Here is a 13,723-nt window from a genome sequence, read left to right on the forward strand (position 1 = left end):
AGCGGTTTCCCCCTGCTCTCTCTTATTTCAAATTTGTGGTTATTTGGGGGTTTTTTTAAGACTTAAATTTTTATTGGGTACTATATATTATTTTATAGCCTAGTTTCTTCATTTAACATTACAGTATGAGCATTCCCATTGTCATTGTAAACTCTTCATAAAAAGAATTTTAATAGATAATTAAAATCCCACCCACAACATATCCTTGCTTCTATATTTGAAAATTTACATTGCTTTAAAAGTTTTATGGTTATAAATAGTGCTGCCATTAATATCCTCTTGCCAAACTTTGTTTTATGAATTTCAGATTATTTTCTTAAGAAAATTTCCCAGAAATGGGATTACTGGATAAAGGTTTACAAAAATGTGTTGGATGAAGATTGTCTTTGCTTTTTATGTAGTTTTTCTATGATTTGATGATTCTCTTAAAGTGTATCTTAAATATTAATTTTAAAAAATATTGGAACATTGAACTTAGTATTTATTTAACAAATACTTTTGACACACATATTAGGTGTCAAAGAGCACGGGGGAGGGATATTTAATCCAGATTTAGGGAGGAAAAAAAGACTTCTAAAAAGAAATGACATGTAAACTGAAGAATGAATAGGAGTCAGGAGTAGAATTAAGTATAAAAAGAGAATGTATAAGGGAAAAAAAAATCTCACTCAGAGGAAATAAAATGACAAAACACATGGTATACTTGGGAAATGACATGGATTTTAATATAGCTAAAGACAGGGGACTAGAGGGATAACAGAGGTCAGATTTCAAAAAGCTCACCTGCAGGAACTGAGAGGGATTTAGACGGGATTCAACAATGCGAGATTCCTACTTGGTTCCTGCTCTCTGTTGTCTCACATTATGTAATTTCTCAGATTGTTGCCCGTAGTTTGGTAAACTTCTCTGCCTGATGCAAAATCTGAAAGATGATATTATCTCAGAGTACAAAGGATGTGTTGGAAAGAAAGGGGAAGAGTGTAGAGGCTTTGATCAATGTAGTTCAGTGTCTGATTTAGGAATATGAATGGGGAAACGTCCTTGATCTAGGCCTTATTTCTTCCCCCATCACAGAATGATCTCCACAAATTTCCTTAAGTAAAGAGTTGTTAAAGACTGGCTCGTTTTCAGCCAACATAGCTTAAGGAGCATGTGCATATTTCCCAGAAAGTACACAAGAGTTGGGTAAAGACTTTGTTGTTGTACCCTTTGCCCATTTCAAATTTGAGATTGCAAAGAGACTAATTCCACCCACTGAAAAAATATGTTATTAACCAATAATTTCTACCTGGAGAAGTTGAGTTCTACGAGCCCTGTTTATATTTCAGTTTCAACTTCCCATGGGGTTGGGTCATTCTGGCCTCATCTACCTTGGGATGTACAGCTCTCATGCTTCCCCTCGAAGACTGTGACACTTGACACAGGCAGATAGATGTCAATGAATGTAACCTGCACATCTGTGGTTGCTGACGCACCTGTCAGAAAGCCCAGACTTTTTTTAATAAACCCTTAGTCATGAAGTCATAAAAGCAAAATAGTGGTCCAGGGGATGAGGAATGGATGTCTTTTTTCTGAAGGTTGGGGTCCTTTTTCTATCTTTGTCCACAACTCATCAGAGAACTTAATGGAACCACTTTCCTGTCTTCCCTGTCTGTGAAATAAGGATAATTATTGCTGCTCTTTCCTTTGCCCTTTGATAACTTTACAGGGGTGTTCAGAGAGGTTATGAAGATTAATAAGCCAAATGCTTATAGAGTGCTTCAAGATCCCCATAAGGGAGAGAGCAGCAAATTAAAATCCATTGCTCTGAGAGCAGCAGGGGACAGATACCAGAGGCCAGTACCCAGAGCCTTGACAATCCTCAGCTCTCACTCTTTTGTGAGTGCTGTGTATGGGGTGGGAGCTTTCTCCCCATGCCCATTAGTATCAGCTCTGGCCCATGGAGCATGGGGCATCTGTATCATATTCCAACATCCCTTACTTCACAGAATCAGGTCTGCAGGTCTGGCAGTCTTTGATCAATATAAGAAGAAAAGAGAAGGCAGAATCAGTTCTACCTATCCCTTTTTTAGAAGGGAGACTTACTTTTTTATTACTGCCTTGAACTGTGCTGTATAACTACCATCTGCTGCAAATATGAATGAAATGAGGATTATTTTTTAATAAAGAACCTGGGTGAACAAATATTGGTCAGTAAACTAGGAAGTGCCTGACACACTTACCCCTTACAGAACATCAAATGTTTTGAGAGTACTTGTCAGCTACCAGATGAGGGGTACATACCATTAACCTTCTTGAGTGTTGATAGTTCATGCATAAAATGGGGAGAGAAATAGATCTTCACTTTCTATAAGGTAATAGTTAAGTTAAAATAAGAAAAGTGATATGAAAATTTTTTGTAAACTATAAAATGATCTAAAAGTAAATTGATTTTTTTCTGATGATGATCATTCACGTGCATTAGCATTGGGAAAGCCAGAAAAAATAGTGCTTGTATTTCAATAATGGCTTCTAAAATTTTTGCCAAATGCATGATTAGCTGGTATCCAGCAGGCCAGGAACCTGCCTGTTTATCAGCCTTGCTCTGGGAGTGAAGAAAGCCTGGGCACAAGATGTAGCAGAGACACTGTCCACCAAACCCAGTGCTCCCCTCCCCCCAGGGTATAGATGTAGGACATATCTCCCAACTTCCTTTGTGTCATCTTCCTGGGCAGAATGGATGCCATTCACAAGCCTGACCCTTAAAATCTTCATGATTCTTCGTGCTCTCTTTCACCATCCACAGGCTGAATAGACAGAATAAGATTTAAAGGGTACAGAGGCAAAGGATAAAAGAGCTTAGATTTCTAAAAGACTGCATGAAACTGAGCCCTTAAAGACCTATGTTACACTGTGTTGTGACAGATAAACTATTGTTGTGAAAAAAAATCCCTTGATATTTAGAGGAATTTGCCATAACAATTGACTTTGCCCACCTAACACACATGGGTGTACCAATGGTGGGGCAGTGATTGCCTCCTAGTGTGCAGGAAAAGGGCAATGATGCATTATCAACACAAAATTTAAAAACAATAATAATAGAAAACAGTTTGCTTTTTATTATCACCATACACTGACAAATCTAAATAATATTAACAATGAAATGTTCCTTCTCATGTGGTGGAAGGGGACTGTGCATGCACGAGGGAGTGGACTCTAGGAGGCAAAGACACTGTTCTGCTCACATTGTGTCCCTGTTTGGTGCATGACTGTTATCAGGGGAAAAAACAAAACACAACACTAGACTTGAGGATAGAATGCATGGCTTTAAGTTTCCACTCTGCCACTTCAGAAATGAGGCTCCTTGATCCTTCTGTCTGGGAAATGGATTTCATACTTAATTCACTGAGTCTCCTGAGGACCAAATGAGGCAACACATTAAAAAAATTAGTGGGCTTCCCTAGTGGCTCAGTGGTTGAGAGTCCACCTGCCGATGCACGGGACACGGGTTCGTGCCCCGGTCTGGGAAGATCCCACATGCCGCGGAGCGGCTAGGCCTGTAAGCCTGCCCCTGGGCCTGCGTGTCCGGAGCCTGTGCTCCGCAATGGGAGAGGCCACAACAGTGAGCTGCCCACGTACCGCAAAAAAAAAAAAAAAAAAAAAAAAAAATTAGTAAATTTTATAAATATCATAAGAATAAATGCTAGCATTATTATTACTTTATTTTAAAAATTGTGCTTATGTTTTTTAAGTACAAAGTATTCTCTCAATTATACAGGTGGAGTTTTAATTTATTGAATAAACTACCTCATATATATACATATATATATATACATTTCATATACATGATATAGATAGATAGTAACAAGCAGACAAATAAGACTAAAATTCTTGTTATAGACAAAAATTGATTTCTTGAAGTACCATATTGTTTTGGGGGAGGAGCCTTTTACATTTCTTAAATTATGTCCGGAAGAAAAGAAGATTAAAAGAAAATAGTTCTGGGTTTCCCTGGTGGTGCAGTGGTTGAGAGTCCTCCTGCCGATGCAGGGGACACGGGTTCGTGCTCCGGTCTGGGAGGATCCCACATGCCGCAGAGTGGCTGGGCCTGTGAGCCATGGCCACTGAGCCTGCGTGTCCGGAACCTGTGCTCCACAAGGGGAGGGCCACAACAGTGAGAGACCCGCATACCACAAAAAAAAAATAAAAATAAAAATAAAATAGTTCTAATACTTTTCTTACCTTTTTGTTACCTTTCTTCCCTCCATCCATTCTGTAGAGAATATTCTTTTAAACTCGTGCTACAATAGATCCTGGTGTCCAGATGAATAAGGATGATCTCTACTGTCACAGGGCCTGGAGTCTACAGAGACACTCATTTATACAAAGAAGCATTTGTAATAAGTATGAACAGGTGCTGTGGCAGATATGTGAATTTTATAAAGCAGTATGTATTTTTTACTTCAACTTGAAAACTCCAATTTGATTGCTAAGTTTTGATTTTGCCAATACAGACGTTGAGAAAATCCAATTACTATTGCATTTTCATAAAGTATGAAACAATTTAACATCAGATATGTAAAAAGAGTATGCTCTCAGAATAAAGTCAGATTCCTGAGTTGACATATGGGGCTTTATTTTAAAAAATTAAAGTTTTCCTTATTTTTTCTGTTTTTACCGTAGATTGTTGAACACTTCATTGCAGGGTACAGGCCCTGGCCTTCAGGCTTTCATGGTGAAAAGCAGGTCTTGGGGAGCACAGTTTGCCTCTAGGAGGATCTGGTCAGAGGATTCTATGTGATTTGATGTTGGGAGTTGTGGCCCTGGAGAAGAGGAGTGAATTCCAGGAGAGTCAGGGTGGAGCATGGAGATGGTCAGGAAACTCTACTCACTGGCATTGTCCAAAGGCTGATCCACAAAAGCTGAAAAGGCATTTACAGTTAGGCAGAGGATGGGAGGGCTGTAGGCAGACTTTCAGGCAGAGGAAGCAACTCAGGCAAAGGCAGGGAGACATACAACACTGAAGCTGCTCATTGTGAAGGAAGCATGGTGGTTGAGGGACTGAAGACTTAGGGTCCCAGTAGAGGAAACTGATGGGAACATGGGACTTGTCATCTCTCTTTCTGTATTATTTATTTCCAAGATATTGCTTTCAATTAAATTGGAGTTGATTGGTATGACATGTGAGATAGAGGAATCACCTTATGATAGTAACACTTTTAGATCAATTACAATTTCAATACCAATTTCGATGTCAAACAATAAATAACAACATTCTCAATATTAATTGTGATGGGATGGCTTTTCCATTACATGTTACAGGGAAGAAACAGAAAAACAATCCCATAAATAAACATGGGGCTATGAAACCACCTACATAATGCAATTCATTTATGGAAAGAAGAAATATACACTCTTATTTTAAAATTGAAGTATAGTTGATTTACAATGTTGTTTTAGTTCCAGGTGTACAGCAAAGTGATTCAGATATACATATACACACATATATATATTCTTTTGCAGAGTCTTTCTCTTGTAGGTTATTACAAAATGTTGACTATAGTTCCCTATACAGTAGGTCCTTGTTGTTATCTATTTTATATACAGTCGTGTGTGTATGTTAATCTCAAACTCCTAATTTATCCCTCCTCTCCCTTTCCCCTTTGGTAACCATACATTTGTTTTCTATGTCTGTGGGTCTATTTCCATTTTGTATGTAAGTTCATTTGTATCATTGTTTTTAGATTCCACATATATGTGATATCATATTATACTTGTCTGACTTACTTCACTTGGTATGATCATCTCTAGGTCCATCCATGTTGCTGCAAATGACATTTTTTTCATTCTTTTTTATGGCTGAGTAACATTCCATTGTATATATACCACATCTTCTTTATCCATTCATCTGAGGAGATGGATACAGTTTTAATTTTAAGGTAAAGCATTAAAAATCGTTATCAAGATAGTAATCTTCATCTGAAAAGACCTGTTTCTGTTGTTATTTTAAGATATCTGGTTTAACAAGAAAGAAAGGACAAGTTGTAACCCATAGTCTGAACAATTTTTTAGCCAGTTTTAATCCTCCATCCTAGTGAACTGAAGTTCCTACTGCATCTTCCTCAGTAGCAGAAATCCTCAGAGGTTAGTGTCTGTGCAGGAGGCCAAAGATTTTGGAACCATAAAAAGAAGGCAAGGTGAAGAATCCCAGTTGAAGGACCTAAAAGAAGTAGAGATCAAGGGAAATGGATAATTTAAAAGGAGGTTGGAAGTCAGGGCTTGTTAAAGGAGTATCTTTATGGGGTTATACAGAGCCATGACCAAAAAATTCTGCTTTTGTGGGGTATGTATAGGAGTGAGTGTGTTGGACTTGAGGTAGCACATCAGACTTCTTTAACTTCCTCATAATCCTTTCTTTGGGAAATGACACTCTTGAGATGGAAGGGAAAAGCTACCTGAAAGTTCTTTGGGTTTTCATATATGTTTGTCATTAGGAGAAAAGAAAAAGGAAACCTGCCTACCCAAGTACGATCACCACTAAAAATGTGATGTTTAAAATAGTTCAGTACTTAAAATGAGGAGGCCACACTCCTTAGGTTTTAGTCACAAGTTGAAAACTTATATCCACACAAAAACCTGCACACAGATGTTTATAGCAGCTTTATTCAAAATTGCTAAAACTTGGAAGCAACCAAGATGTCCTTCAGTAGGTGAATTGATGAGTGAACTGTGGTACATCCAGATAATGGAATATTATTCAGTGATAAAAAGAAATGAGTTATCAAGCCATGAGAAGACATAAAGGAACTTTAAATGACTATTACTAAATGACTGAAGCCAATCTGAAAACACTGCATACTGTATGATTCCAATTATATGGCCTTGTGAAAATGGCAAAACTATGAAGACAGTTAAAAGATCAGTGGTGAACAGAAGTTAGGGGAGAGCATAGGAGAAATGACTTGGCAGATCACAAAGGCTTTTTAGAACAGTAAAACTCTTCCGTATGTCACCATGATGGTGGATATATGCCACTATGTATTTGTTCAAACCCACAGAATGCATAATACCAAGAATGAACCCTAAGGTAAACTATGGACTTTGGGTGATAATGATGTGTCAGTGTAGGTTCTTCAATTGTAACAAATGTACCACTGTGGTGAGGATGCCAATAGTGGGGAAGACTGCATATATGAAGGTAGGACTGTACGTGAAATCTCTGTACCTTCCACCCAGTTTTGCTATGAACTTAATCTGCTCTAAATAATAAATTCTATTAGAATTTATTATATATTAAATAATAAATTCTATTTGTAATGAGGTGGATGGACCTAGAGTCTGTCATACAGAGTGAAGTAAGTCAGAAAGAGAAAGACAAATACTGTATGCTGACACATATATATGGAATTTAAGAAAAAAAAATGTCATGAAGAACATAGGGGTAAGACAGGAATAAAGACACAGACCTACTAGAGAATGGACTTGAGGATATGGGGAGGGGGAAGGGTAAGCTGTGGCAAAGTGAAAGAGTGGCATGGACATATATACACTACCAAATGTAAGGTAGATAGCTAGTGGGAAGCAGCCGCATAGCACAGGGAGATCAGCTCGGTGCTTTGTGACCGCCTGGAGGGGTGGGATAGGGAGGGTGGGAGGGAGACGCAAAAGGGAGGGGATATGGGAACATATGTATATGTATAACTGATTAAATTTGTTATAAAGCAAAAAAAATAAGATTAAAAAAAAAAGAAAATAAGGAGGCTGAGAGTGAGTGATGGTAACCTAATCAGTAAACCTGGCTCCCCTACCTGATTTGATAATTAGTCTAAACTACACCTGCAAATACTGATGTGATTTTCCAGTGATATTTGGTGAATATGTAGATGTAACACATTTGTCCTTATTTATTTATTCCATGGACCTCTTTTGACTGGAGAAGAAATAAAGTCTCCAACACTTCTCTTGTGGATCTCTAGATCAATAAGCACCTTTATATTGCATGCTATGTGCCTTGCTTTATAAGTACCATGGCACATATAAAAGAAAGTAGGTTCCTATCTTTAAGAAGTTACTATATACTGACTATTATAAGTCCTGACATTGGACTAATGAGAGGTTGGAGAACTGAAGAGGGAATATAATGAGTAAATCACCAAGCACTAAAGATGAGAAGAATAACTATTTCTAGGTGATGTTGGCTAAATACAGAGGAAGAATTTACTAGTTAAAAAAACACTTACTTCTATAACAGATAAACCACTAAAGTCTCAGTGACTTAAAAAAAAAAAGCCTATTTTTTCTCTTGTCACAGTGTAAGGTGATTACTTCTAGCTAGGTAGCCACCAATATAATTATTCTAGGACCAGAGCTTCTTCCATCTGTGACTTTGCCTCCCACTTGAATGACACTCAGTGGATTCTCCATTCAGTTGGTGGCTGGGGTAAGAGAGGATCAGGCATAAGATTATGGGAGGGTTGAATAGGACAATTCAAGCTGTGGGGGTGCATTAGTCCTATTCACAGTCCCCTGGCTAGAACTTAGTCTATGGCCACAATTTCCTGCAACAGAGACTTCGAGAAACAAACTAACTGTGCTTCCAGGACACAAAGAGAAATGAGTTTGACATACAACCCGTTTCTCTCTCCAAGAAAATAACGAAAGTGAACTAGGCCTCAGCAGGTCAAAGCAGATCTCAGACTGTGAGCAATGACTCAGGGGCTGGAGATTGGCTTGGAAAAGAGGGTCTGGGGTGGTTTCATGAGAAACAACACCCCAGAAGGACTGGGTCGTAACTGCTTGACCACCTATGAACAAATTGTTGAAATAGAGAATATGATGAAACTCTGTAACAGGTAGAGAACAATAAAGCTGTTGTGACTCAGAGGCGTGTTCTTTTTCCATACACTGGAAAGCTAAAGGAGGGAGCATTACATTTTAAAAGGACCAAAGGAGACAAATACTCATCTTAGGACAAAAAGAGACAACAATTAAGGAATTAGAGAAAATGAGCTGGGCATCTATATTTTGGGATTGAGTTACAGGGAATTTGAACTGAATTTGAACTTTCCTGTGAAATCTATCTCTCAACTGACCTACATATATTTGCACATATTGATTAAATGTGTATTCTGATAAACTCAGCAGATATTATGCTATTCTCTATAAGTTGTACCATTAGCTACCTAGAACAAAAACCTCCTCCTTAGCCTCAGTCATCCACCATTATTTACATTGGGTATAAATTATTAATTCAGAGGCAGCTGACCTCTGGCTGTCTTTGGAATGACTTTGTAATCTGATTCCTACTTATTTTGCTTCATCAGGTTTTACAACTAAGATCTTTGAACCAAATCTATTTAAGTTTGGTTTGGTTTGCTTTTGATAGTCTTCAGAATTCATTGATCTGCTAGCTTCAAAGGTATCAATACTTTTGTTTGTTTTGTTTAATGAGTTATCACCACATAATAACAATTAGCACTGCTACACAGATTGTGGTGTCTGTGTTAGAAACCAATTTATGTTCTGCGCTATACTTAGGGTTTCTAAATTTGATGCCCACTCCAGCTGTGGGTAGGAACCGTGCAATTTCCCTTTCGTGGAAATTACCTACCACTACATTTTAAAAATGAGATAATAATAAAAAGACTATTAGATTAAATTTTAGGTGATTCCTAGAGGACACAAATGGGCCAAGAATAACAATTTCATGCAATTAATTTCCTGTGCTAGAAGACCCAAACTGAAATAGCTCCCAACACAGAATTTCTATCCTGTTTGGTCCTATTGTCACTTATCTCACCTCTTCTGGAAAACTCGTTCTTCCCTCCCTATTTTGAAAATTATCCCACAGGAGCTGCCATTCTCTTATGCGTTCTTACCAACCTGGCCTAAGTAATGGGTCTAGGAAAGTATATTTACACGACTCATGATGGGCCAATCAGGGACATACCTAATTTGCAAGTTTTCAAGGTGGAAATGGTGGATGGCAAGTCATTTTCTCTTACATGACAAAACTGAGGGTGCATGAGACCAGGAGGTATCCATGGACAGGAATAAGTATTCCCGTGGGAAAAGCCAGTCTTAGAGGAAAAATTCTGAGTGGACAGAAGGAGAAAGTACCACTTCTACTCATGAATGAGACTCCTGCCTTCCTGAGCTTTGGTTAATTGAGCTAATAATTTCACCTTCCCTTTTCTTCTTTTAAGCCTTTCATTTGTGATTAATTGATTGTGTGTATGAGTGTGTGTGTTTAGGCCAGTTTAGACTGAATTGTCATTTTGATCAAAATGACAGCAACAATAAAAGAGCCCTGATTAAGACATCTGGGAAATTTATTTATGAGTGTGCATAGAAGAATGGTTTCGTTTCAGTTAATTCAAAAGTGGATTTTATTGTAAAGCATTGCAGATCTCAAAGACTGTTCATGCATAGGAAATATAGAGTACTCTTTGACAACTCAGAGAAGTTTCCAACTGTTCAAGTTTCAGTTTCTCACTCTTCATAATGGGGAAATGTGTTTGTAAGCTTGGTAGACATTCTCTAAAACAATAAATCTGAGTTATCTAATGATTTAAAATTTTGTTGATATATTCTTTATCATGAAGAAAAATATATTCATGGACAATATTTGAATTGAGAAAAATAAAATCCATTTCAAGTTAGGCTTATAAGGCAGAAGAAAACATCGATTCAATTATAAAGAAGTAATTATCTTTTTTGCCACCCAATTTTTCTTAGTGGGATCTGAGCTCCAATATAAGACAGAAGGTGGGGGGCTTGAGCACGTTTCCAAAATGACTGGGCTCAATTCTACTAAATGATATACAAACCCTAAAATAATCTATTAAAAGTATGATCTAATTTATCTAGTAATCTGTAAAGGTTAATCAAATTTACTGTGAGACTGCTGGAGCCCTGAATTTCTGATTTGAAGGTCTTCTGTGACCCCAGCACAGAGAACAGAAGAGTGCCCTGAAATAGTTCTCATCCCCAAGGCCCCAGGATAAAACACAGACAGAAACATAAGTGCAAAATTGACTTGCCTTTTTAACATAAAACAGGTCTGCTTCTGTTGGGTCTTTCTAAACTGCCCTTTCTTCCTGCAACACCCTAGAGAACTAAACATCAAATACCAGTGAAAACAAAGGAAATACCTTGGGAGTGAACTCAAAAATCCTCAAATCCTCCTCACTGTGATTCAAATACAACAGAATTTTGAATATGTGAAAGTAATTCACTAATGTGTTGCATATACACCCTCATAAAAAGACAGTTAGGATGGGTGTATATTTAAGAGTCTCAAGTCTTTCATAGTAACTTTGAGTTGTATATAAATGCTAAGAAATCCATTTAAAATATATAGCAGTTCTGACTATTTGACATAGGGTAAAATACAACCCTTTTTCTTATTGTTCGGTTCATTTGATATTTCATTGTGAAGTTGTAGAAACTAAACAGGTGAGATATATGCACACATTTGTGTATGTATGTATATACTAGTATGCATGAATATACATATATACATGTGTGCTTTTTTATATATGCAGCAGTGGGGACTTGGATAACTGTATTAAGTTATGATTTTTTGTCTTTTTAAAAAGTAGTTTCTGTTTGACTGAGGGAGTGAATCTACTTGAATCTCTGGGAATACATTTTATAATATTAATAAACTAAGACAACTTGAGGTCTCAAGCAATCTTCATGGAACTAGGCCAAATATTCTTCTATTTTTCCATTGTATGTCAGTAAGCCAGGATTTCAAGGAAATCAAATATAAAGAGAAAATGCCAGAAATATACATTTATTTTGTAGGAGGCCTCAAAATGTTAGGTTTGGATTTTACCCAATTTATTTATTTATTTTTAACAAATGGCTTTTTTTTTCTTGTCAGGACTTCATCAATAGTTTGAGGCCTTCAGAAGCCCCTTGAAAGACTCCAACCATCTTTTCCTGTCTTGCCCTTCCTACACTCTCCTATGCATCTGGATTCCAATTTTGTATATTTCTCTGAACATAATTTAACCTTAATTATTTTGCATATTTTCTTCCCTTTGCTTATGGTATCCTTGCATATAAACTAAACATTTAATTTAATAAATTTTATTGAGCACCTACTATGTGGCAGCTATTATACAAGATACTGTGAGTTACACAGCTTGGACCAATCAGACATGTACCTTTCTTGATGGAATCGTGTCCTCTTTCTGAGGAAGTTCTATGCACTCTTCAATAGTGATGTGAGGGGTGAGGGTGTAGGCAGTGGGAAAGTCTGCTCCAAAGGAAAGAGTATTTCATTACTGGCATTGTTTAGAATTGCTGGCTCAGGGCAACAGTGAAAAGGAGACTAACTTTCAGTAAATTTTATTATATTGTTAAATTGTCTACAGATGGTGCATCACCTTTTTACCTGCATCTAGAATAGATGGCTCTTTGGCATCTCCTGAAATAGTAGAAGAGGGATTTTGGTGAAGGACCTTAAAGCATGAGGGGACATAGTCATCTCTGAGCATGATAAAGGGCAGAAGACAGGCTGGAAGTGAATTAGTATTCATCATGAAAAACAGTATTATCTGATAGCATAATAGACTTTGTCTCCTGGAAACCAGGCTACTATGAGACTTTGAGAGCACCCACATTTTTTCCACTATCAGGATCCAAAACTCCAACCTTTATCTCCTAGAGAAAATTATGAACACTGGATAGGTTGTGGAGGGTGAAGACATGAGATTGAGTGTGAGAGGGGACCCATGGGGGGTGAGGGTGAAGGTGTCTCCAAACCTTGAACAAAGCTACTGCAAAGTAGGATGAAGCACAAGTGAAAGGATTTAGGGATTCAAATTAAAGAGTTGACAAAATTCTCTCCTGAAACTCTACCATCCTGTGGGCTTTAAATACTTAGGACCATGTTTTTTGGACTTGAAATAAAGTTCTGATTGTGTATGCAGTTTGTAAGGGTCTCACCAGTCATCACTAGGACTATGAAAACTGGAATCTGCCACAATATAGCTTAATTGTGGAATTATGTATATACACCCACCACAGTGAACTCACAAAAATGACTTTCAATCTTTTCTCTTCCTCTCTGCTGTAACAGAAATGAGCCTATCAGCTCTTCTGCATGGTTTAGGAACAAAAGAAGAGAGTCATGTCTTCTGCAGTGTTTATGTTGATTGCTTCCAGAAACACTGGAAATATTTGTTGATATATCTATATCCCACTTCTAAGGAGCAATGGAACAGCCAGGTTGATACACCAAAGAAATTGTCATCTCAGGGAACATTTGGAAAAAAGTACCTCATTGCACAAGTGAGCTATTTGTTTCTTTTACAATTTGCCACCCACTTTGCTAGTAAGGATGGAGCTGCTGGGTTGAAAATGATGGATTGCCCTAAGTGTATAGCTACTGAAATCCTGCAACTTCAATGGGTCACACGGAGCAGAAGATAACAAGCTTTTCTGGCAACAAAATAAATTGTCCTCATGTGGCATTAGTGTTTCCAAATGGCCCTGCACTCCTGTCAGATGAAAAAGCTCAACACATTTCTCTTTCTTTGATTTTCTTTCTTATCTTTTCCCAGGATTTATTCCTTTGATATCCTTTAAATTCTGATCTTATCTGTTATTTTTCACCTGGACATTCAATAACCTTACTCACTGATTAGTAATCAAACTTGTTGGGATTTATCATGCTTCATTTTATATCTGCATATATGATATCAAAGTCTCTTGTTACCTGTCCTGTTAA

This window comes from Mesoplodon bidens (assembly GCF_964165515.1).
Source record: "Mesoplodon bidens genome assembly, chromosome: 1".
Classification (NCBI taxonomy): domain Eukaryota; kingdom Metazoa; phylum Chordata; class Mammalia; order Artiodactyla; family Ziphiidae; genus Mesoplodon; species Mesoplodon bidens.